General features: G+C 36.5%; 1 long non-coding RNA gene and 1 other non-coding gene across 2 annotated transcripts in view; both read right to left on the reverse strand.

Annotated features, from left to right (window-relative positions):
• The window catches only part of LOC141358871 (uncharacterized), an 8,087-nt gene extending 2,309 nt beyond the window's left edge, over positions 1–5,778 (reverse strand). Inside the window, exon 1 of the long non-coding RNA XR_012365381.1 lies at positions 5,574–5,778. This is a non-coding gene — a long non-coding RNA (uncharacterized lncRNA). The remainder of the gene's footprint in view (positions 1–5,573) is intronic.
• LOC141359006 (U6atac minor spliceosomal RNA) lies at positions 1,624–1,749 on the reverse strand. The gene has a single exon (XR_012365629.1). It is a non-coding gene; the product is annotated as a U6atac minor spliceosomal RNA (small nuclear RNA).
• Positions 5,779–7,680: the final 1,902 nt, after the last annotated feature.

Below are 7,680 nucleotides of genomic sequence, written 5' to 3' on the forward strand. Positions count from 1 at the left end.
TTGGTAACTTACCTAACTTAGCAGACATCCCAAGTCTCCCGGAAGTTCCGGGAGTCTCCCGCATTTTGATAGCGGCTCCCTGATGCCCGCAAATTAGTTAAAATCTCCCGGAATCTAGAGCGAGCAAGAAAGAGTAGCACGCGCACGGCAGAGAGGGAGGGGGAGACCTTGCTTGTGTGTGCTAGTGTGCCTCATTCAGCGCATGTAAGACAGAGAGCATCCTGATTGGCCTGCTCCGGTAAATCAACCAATCAATTGTCAGTGTGGGCGGGCTTTTATCTCTTCTCCGGACATAGATATATACAGTTCTCCCGAAGGTGAGTTCAACAAGTTTAATATCATGTGCATATTTTTCAGGCTGGCTACTAATTGCCAAGGCTACATGAAAACAACAAACACCTTAGACCTGCTTAAAGTTGCAATAGAATATAAATAAAACAGTTTATATAAATATTATAAGCAGCTTATATAAATAGTAAAAGTGATCTACATATTGTAAAATAATTAACAAATAATTGGGTAACACTTTACAATAAGGTTCATTAGCTAACATTAGTTTACTACATTAGTTAACATATAATAATGAACTGCATTTATAAAGCATTTTTATCTTTGTTAATGTTAATTTAAACATTTACTAATACATTATTCAAATCTTGTTAACATTAGTTAATGCACTGTGAACTAACACGAACAAACCATGAACAGCTGTATTTTTATTAACTAACGTTAACAAAGATTAGCAAATACAGTAACAAATGTACTGCTCATGGTTAGTTCATGTTAGTTAATACATTAACTAATGTTAACAAATGAGACCTAGTAAAGTGTTACCAATAATTGCATAGGCCTCTAGAAATTAATATTATGCTTTTATATCTTGAAATGTCATATCCTTGTCCTCCTTAATTTTTTTTTTTTTTTTGGGGGGGGGGGTAGGGGGCTTCGGGATACCTCCCTGAAATGACTTTTTGCAAGTTGGGATGTCTGACTTAGAAATCGAAAAAAATTAAGATGAAGAAATTTACTTTTTGCCTCCAATTTACATAACGCTCATACCGGTCAACATTTCGATACCAACATCTGAGAGACTTAAACACCGAAAATGTACCCGTGATAAACAATACACGATACACATAAAAAAGTCGGGCTCGAAATTGCGACCATTTTGGTCGCATATGCGACCGAAATTTAATCTGTGCGACCTTAAAATATATTTGGGAGCATTTGTGCGACTGCCCATTTTGTTGTGACGCGAGTTGATTGTGATCCTGCGTGCTGGCGCTGTCCCAGGTTCAGTGTTCTCTCCAACGATACATAACCAATCAAATTTCACCATTAAGTTCTTGCGTTTAATGACGACCGCAGATTGGCTAATATGAGCGTCAGTCATTCCTTGTTGCCGTGAAGCGCGGAAATGTGAAAAGACGAACGCGTCGCGAGCATGACGAGAGCAAGCCGATTACAGCCAAGGTTATTACTGTATTTTTTGACGACGATCCGGATTCAAATGTAACTCCACCACCGGAAAATACGAGTTGACGTTAAACCTTTCAGAGAGAGTGGCTTAAAGATTTCGAGTGTCTCCGCTTTGAAAATGTTTTTTTTTTTTTTTTTTTTTTTTTAAACTTGGTTAGAGATGCCACGAAGTAAGTGGCAATGCCTTAACCGTATGTGTGTTGAAGGCCACTAGGACCTCTTCCATCCTTGTCAAGGGGAGTGCTAACCTTCTCTCCTTTCATACAACACTCCGTTTTGAAAATGTAACTTACTGTGTTTACTGTAAATCCTGTAAAACGGCGTTAATGGCGGAATCAAAACATTTTAAGCGCCAGACGTACCTTGCTTAAACATGGTGAAAGTGCCAAAAACACAAGACGTGTCATGACAAATGTGTTTATTATTGATGGAGACACCGACCTGTTGTCAAAGTGTGTTTGATGGTGTATGTGCGCATGCGCTGGTGAATAGACATTAGACAAACACCCTTGTGGTCCATGTTGCTGTGAAATACGTCAATGCTGATGGTATGTTTTTGTTGTATTTTTTAAAGCATTGCCTATTTAGTAGTAATAGCATCCTGGTAATGCAGTTATCAATACCAATATTAGCCTTCTATATTAGGGTCACTTTTGTAATGTCACAATTAATCAGTGTTTTACGTGTTTGCTAGATTTTCTATGTAATCTTAATCATGTCCTGTAATTAGGGGTCAAGCCCAGAATGGGCGAAGACCCCTATATTGTATCCGTTAGTTTTCTTTTTCTTAACTATTCTTCTTCTTCCTGTTCCATTGCGGTCTATGGCAGCCCATAGAACCGTACGTAGGAAAGTTATGAAATTTGGCACACTGACAGAGGACAGTCCAAATAGTATCCACAGCAATTTTGGAGTCTCTATCTCAAACCCACTAGCGCCACCAACAGTCCAAAATTGCACTTACCTTTTTGCTTATAACTTCTGATCCGTAAGTCCTAGAAACAAAATTCTTGTTTCCTCTGATTCCTTGGCTCAAGACGATTCGATTGGACCCTATGAGGTCATTTTCCGTCATGAAAAATTTTCCGCCATTTTGAATTATTCGTAAAACCTACTTTTGCGAACTCGTCCTAGAGCTTTTGCCCGATTTCCACGAAAATTGGTATGCAGCATCTAGAGACACTCAAGGCAAAAAGTTATTAAAAGATTTTCGATAAACCAATCCGTTGTCGTATAGCGCGTCAACGAATTTTACATAGAGCACAAAAAAACAGATTTTAGGCTGTATCTTCTCCAAACTTAGGCCTATTGACACAAATCTTGGTACTTGAGATGCCAGTCAGGAACTGAGGGAGCATGCACAGTTTCGTTGCAGCGCCACCTAGTGGCCAGACGACTGATTTATAGGCCTATAACTTTGGCTATGATCATCGTATTTACAAGGGACTTGTTTCCTTGGAGTTTTGAATAGTTGCCGAGTCCAACGATACCAAACATGCCAGGATTCGCTTTACGGTTAACCCTGTGTGGCAAAATAGCGCTTAAAAAACACGCGCGAATATCTCCGTGAGCGTAATTCTGATCGACTCAAAAACACCATAGCAAGAAACTAACCTTAGCTTCTGAACAAAAAGTTCTATTGACGTTATATTAAAATTTTCATCAGAAATGGCCGAAAAATGCAAAAAACGAAAAATTACCTTTAAATTTTGTATTTTTTACACATAAATGGTTATAACTTCGCAACGAAAAGAGATTTTTTCACCAGATTTGATACGCTGATGTACGACTACAGTCTGAGGCTACACAAAAAAAATTGCTTGCTTGCACCACTAGTTGGCGTTATAATTGAACAAAACCTGTGATATCAAGCCAGCCCTATGGTCATACAACTGTTTCTTCACTAAACTAAAGTGTATAGTCATAAAACTAGCTCGATGTAACGTAATCATGACCTGAGGTTGCATGCACAATTTTGTCACAGCGCCACCTAGTGGTTTTGAGATAGCAAATGGTAATTTTTGCCTAAAACTACTGCAACAAACACATCTAAAACCATAAGTCATCATGGATTATTCATTTCATGGCTTGGATTATAATCACTGGTGGATGTCAATTTACTGTCTAGCAACCAATGAGAATACCTTATCAACTGTTTTTGCAAGAGCTATATCTCTTCATCAGAACAGCGTAGAGACATGGGGGTGGGCTCTTTCGACTCATTAACACCACAGTAACATTTTGTGAGCTGAGTATTACCACTGCAAGCACCACTCACATTTCCTTCAGTGTTCTAGTTGTCAATGCTCCTCAAGACGTGAGGGAGAGATTTCACTGAATAAGAACACAGCTTTTTTGCTGATTACTGTTATATTAATTTGTCTGAAATTAGGAGGTTTTGCTAGGTTTTTTAAACTGCTCATCCGGACTCAAGTTTACCTTCTTCTGTGCCCTTTTTGGCTTGACCCTGGTATCACTGCTTGCAGCTATATTTGTTAAATTATTATTGCTGCTATACTATTTCAACAGCATTTGGGCATTAATTTAGGAATTTATGCAGCAAAAAATAAAATAAAATAGAAGACCAACTTTTAAATGCTGGCCATAGGATGTGTAAAGCCCGGTGGTGGTGTTTTATTTTTAATAAAATAAATCTATTAACATTTACAATGTAGTTGTGGTGCTTTTTAATTTTTGGATGGATGCGCCTAAATTTTTGCTGGTGCTCCTAACTCTTTAAAGTTGGGAGCACCAGTGCTACCAAATAAAAAAGTTAATTTTGAGCCCTGCGTGTGTGTTGTTGTATTTGGCGTCGAGATATTAAATTAAAATTAAATTAAATTTATGAATTATGTTTTTCCGCGGAAGCCATTATATCACACAAATTCACGCGCCTATCTATTATATATCTATTGTGCAGCTGGGTTGTGCCAGGTTGAGTTCAAAATTTGATTGAAATTTGTAAAAGGTATAGGGCTTGGGCGCCGCGTTGCATTCTGGGACGTCGCGGCCATGTTGGTGGCCTCGCGAATGTAAACATACAGCAAGTTGAACGAGGAGAAGTGGCGGAGTTGGGAGAATTAAAACAAAGAAAAAAGATGTTAAAATCCGGAAAAGGATGTGGAATTTACTGGGATACGTTAAACATGGAAGCAGGGACCGGCATGTGGACAAAATTGGAACTATTAACGGTTCGGATCCATATGAAAAAAGAGTAAATAAAGAGCCTTTTAAGATAACAGCGTGGTTGTTGTGAGAGCACGATTTCACGCCAATCTGTAAGCAAAGTCACGTATGACCTAGCTTCACAAGTAGCTTAGTTAATGCAGCAGTTTTTGCTGTCAGCAGAGGGATAGCAACAGAAAGATGAATGTTGAAATTTTCCCGTATTTTGGGCGAGTAAACCGGGACAGTTCCCTTATGTTCAATGTTGACTTAAGCTATATAAATTAATATTCAGATGTTATACTTCACTGCCGTATATATAAATGTCATTTATATGTCATGTATACACATTACTGAGGGGTTGAGGTTAATGTTTGGTTTCCGATATTGAATAAAACATAATGAAGTTTTCTGTAATCTGTCATTTTTAATGTAAATTACTTTTAATGTGTTACTTTATTATTAATACAGCAACGGTTTACCATGGTTGAAAAAAATAACGACAAATTAATTAAATTAAGACACACAATTGAGAGAAAGTATGTCTATAAGCAGAGCGCAGCATGGAGCGCAGCAGTAAAGGAGGCAACCAACATGGCCGCCACGACAAGTAAACACGTCACGACGCCCAAGCCCTATTGATTGTGTGAGTACGATTTCTTTTCTATAAGATCTCGACAACCTTAGATATTGATGTGATTTATGTAACGGTTTAGGTTATACAATTTACGCCAGTGTTCCGTATAGAAATAACAAAACTGGAGAAAGGCGAGAGATGAGTGTGAAATACGGGAGACTCCCGGGGAAAAAACATGAGTATTTGTTGACAGGTATGAGCTTAATAAACTGTAATAAAAAGCATGTTAATTAATTATCATATTACCAAAAGCAGTTAGCGAGTTTTTACTGTGCTTTGTAATCTTTCCTACCTGTCCTGCATTGTTTCTCAGCTGAGTTTTTTCAACCTTTACAGCTTCTTACCCTACCACTTATGATCAAACACAGTGCAGTGCAGAATTCGCTTTATATAGCCGAGTCCCCCATTGTTACGTCATGCGTTCTAAATTCCATGATGTCATCCGTGTCAACAAAACATTGGGGTCACGTGGGTGCCGAGTCATCCAACCAACCACGATGGAGGAGGCGGGACAAATTCTACACAGACAACCCAGAACATCTCACCTTCTTTTTTCCTTTTTTTTCTCGGAACATCTTACCTCTTAAGAGGGAAAGAAAATGTCTTAAAATTAACTAACCATGTGGATTTTTTCATGCTGTGTAAATAATGACTAAGGCACACTTCTTAACTTTAAAATAAATGTTATTTATTGACCAATTGGATTCTACACTTCAAAATTTGATCACTGTTTATGAAGAATAATTAATATTATTAATAAAAAAATACAAATGGCCTAATGGTTCTCATTCTTTACTTTTAACCGTGCGTTACAGTTACAATAACTAAATCCATTATCATGTTTTATTTTCATCTAACATTCATTTTCTGTGTTTAAAAACGATTTGTCTTTATAGCTATTTTACATCTTTAAATTATAGGCTCGTAAATTGATTAGACCTATAAGACTTTGATATATAAGAGAATGAATGACCCCAAAGTTTTCCATTGTATTCGTTTATATTTTTTGTTTATTTTTCCTAATATTTGTGCGCCTTGCTATTGTTAATTTTTATGTATGCCATTATGAGGGTACATTTTGTTCATACTTGTTATTTATGAAAGTCCACTAGATGGCACCATTTTTATTTTATCATAGTTTTAGACAGGGCCCTAAAACTATTTGGGAATCAAACCTTCAAAGACAATTATTTGCAAAACGTGCCTGCCTTAAATTAAACTGGTCACCATTGTGCTCTTAAAGGGATAGTTCACCCAAAAATTTAAATTCAGTCATCACTGAAGGCTACTCACCCTTCATGTTGTTCTAAACCCCATATGAATTTCTTTTATCTGATGAACACAAAAGAAGATATTTTGAGAAATGATGGTAAACACACAGCAGATAGTGACCATTGACTTCCAAAATAGGAAAAAAATATTTTGGAAGTTATGTGATAAATGATGAAGTAAATAGTTTGATAAATGATGGTAAGCACACAGTTGACGGTACCCATTAAATTCCATCATATTTTTTATTCCTGCTATGGAAGTCAATGGACACTATCTGCTGTGTGTTTACCATCATTTATCAAAATATCTTCTTTTGTGTTTATCAGAAAAAAAGAAATTCATACAGGTTTAGAACAACATGAGGATGAGTAAATGATGACAAAATTTTCATTTTAAAGTGAACTATCCCTTTAACTCTGGGTTGCACAGATGTGCTCACCATTAGATTAGCTTTTTTATAGCTCTGAATCCAGCACTTTGGTTGAGACCATCAGCTTTATGAGTTTTGCACAAAACGTGGTGTTTTATGTGCACCAGATGGGTTGGATATTTATTAAGACATTCAAATCAATGAAACAATAGAAAGGTTCTCTGTTACTAAAAATAACAAAACGCAACACAAAATAAGATTACTCGAAACAGGAAGTAGGCCTACCTTTTATTTTTCTTGTCACTCATACATGCATATTAGTTAATATTAACCACTTCTGGTAGTTGATCAGCTGCCTGCAAAATCAGCGGTGGATATGTTGTGGTTCACATCCAAAGGCTTTGTTGCTAATAAACTACTTAAAAAAACATTCTATTACTTTTAAATTACAATAATTGTGATAACAAAACACCTAAAGTGTTGGTTATATAACTTCCTCTCAAATGTTTTCATCCATTTTAAGTTTTTATGTAGACATTCAGTCATATTTCCTATATAGAGATTTTAAAGTTGTTTGGGAATATTCACACATCATTTATATACAGAAAAGCAAGGTAACAGAGTTAAAAAAAAACACATCATGGTTTTTTTAAACCATTAAAGATTTGGACATTAGGCTGTGTCATCAGCATTTCCTATTGTAGCAATTTTCAATATTTAGCAAAATGTCATAGTAATAGTTCATTCATCATGGTTT

The sequence above is a fragment of the Misgurnus anguillicaudatus genome, chromosome 22, assembly GCF_027580225.2.
Source record: "Misgurnus anguillicaudatus chromosome 22, ASM2758022v2, whole genome shotgun sequence".
Lineage (NCBI taxonomy): Eukaryota > Metazoa > Chordata > Actinopteri > Cypriniformes > Cobitidae > Misgurnus > Misgurnus anguillicaudatus.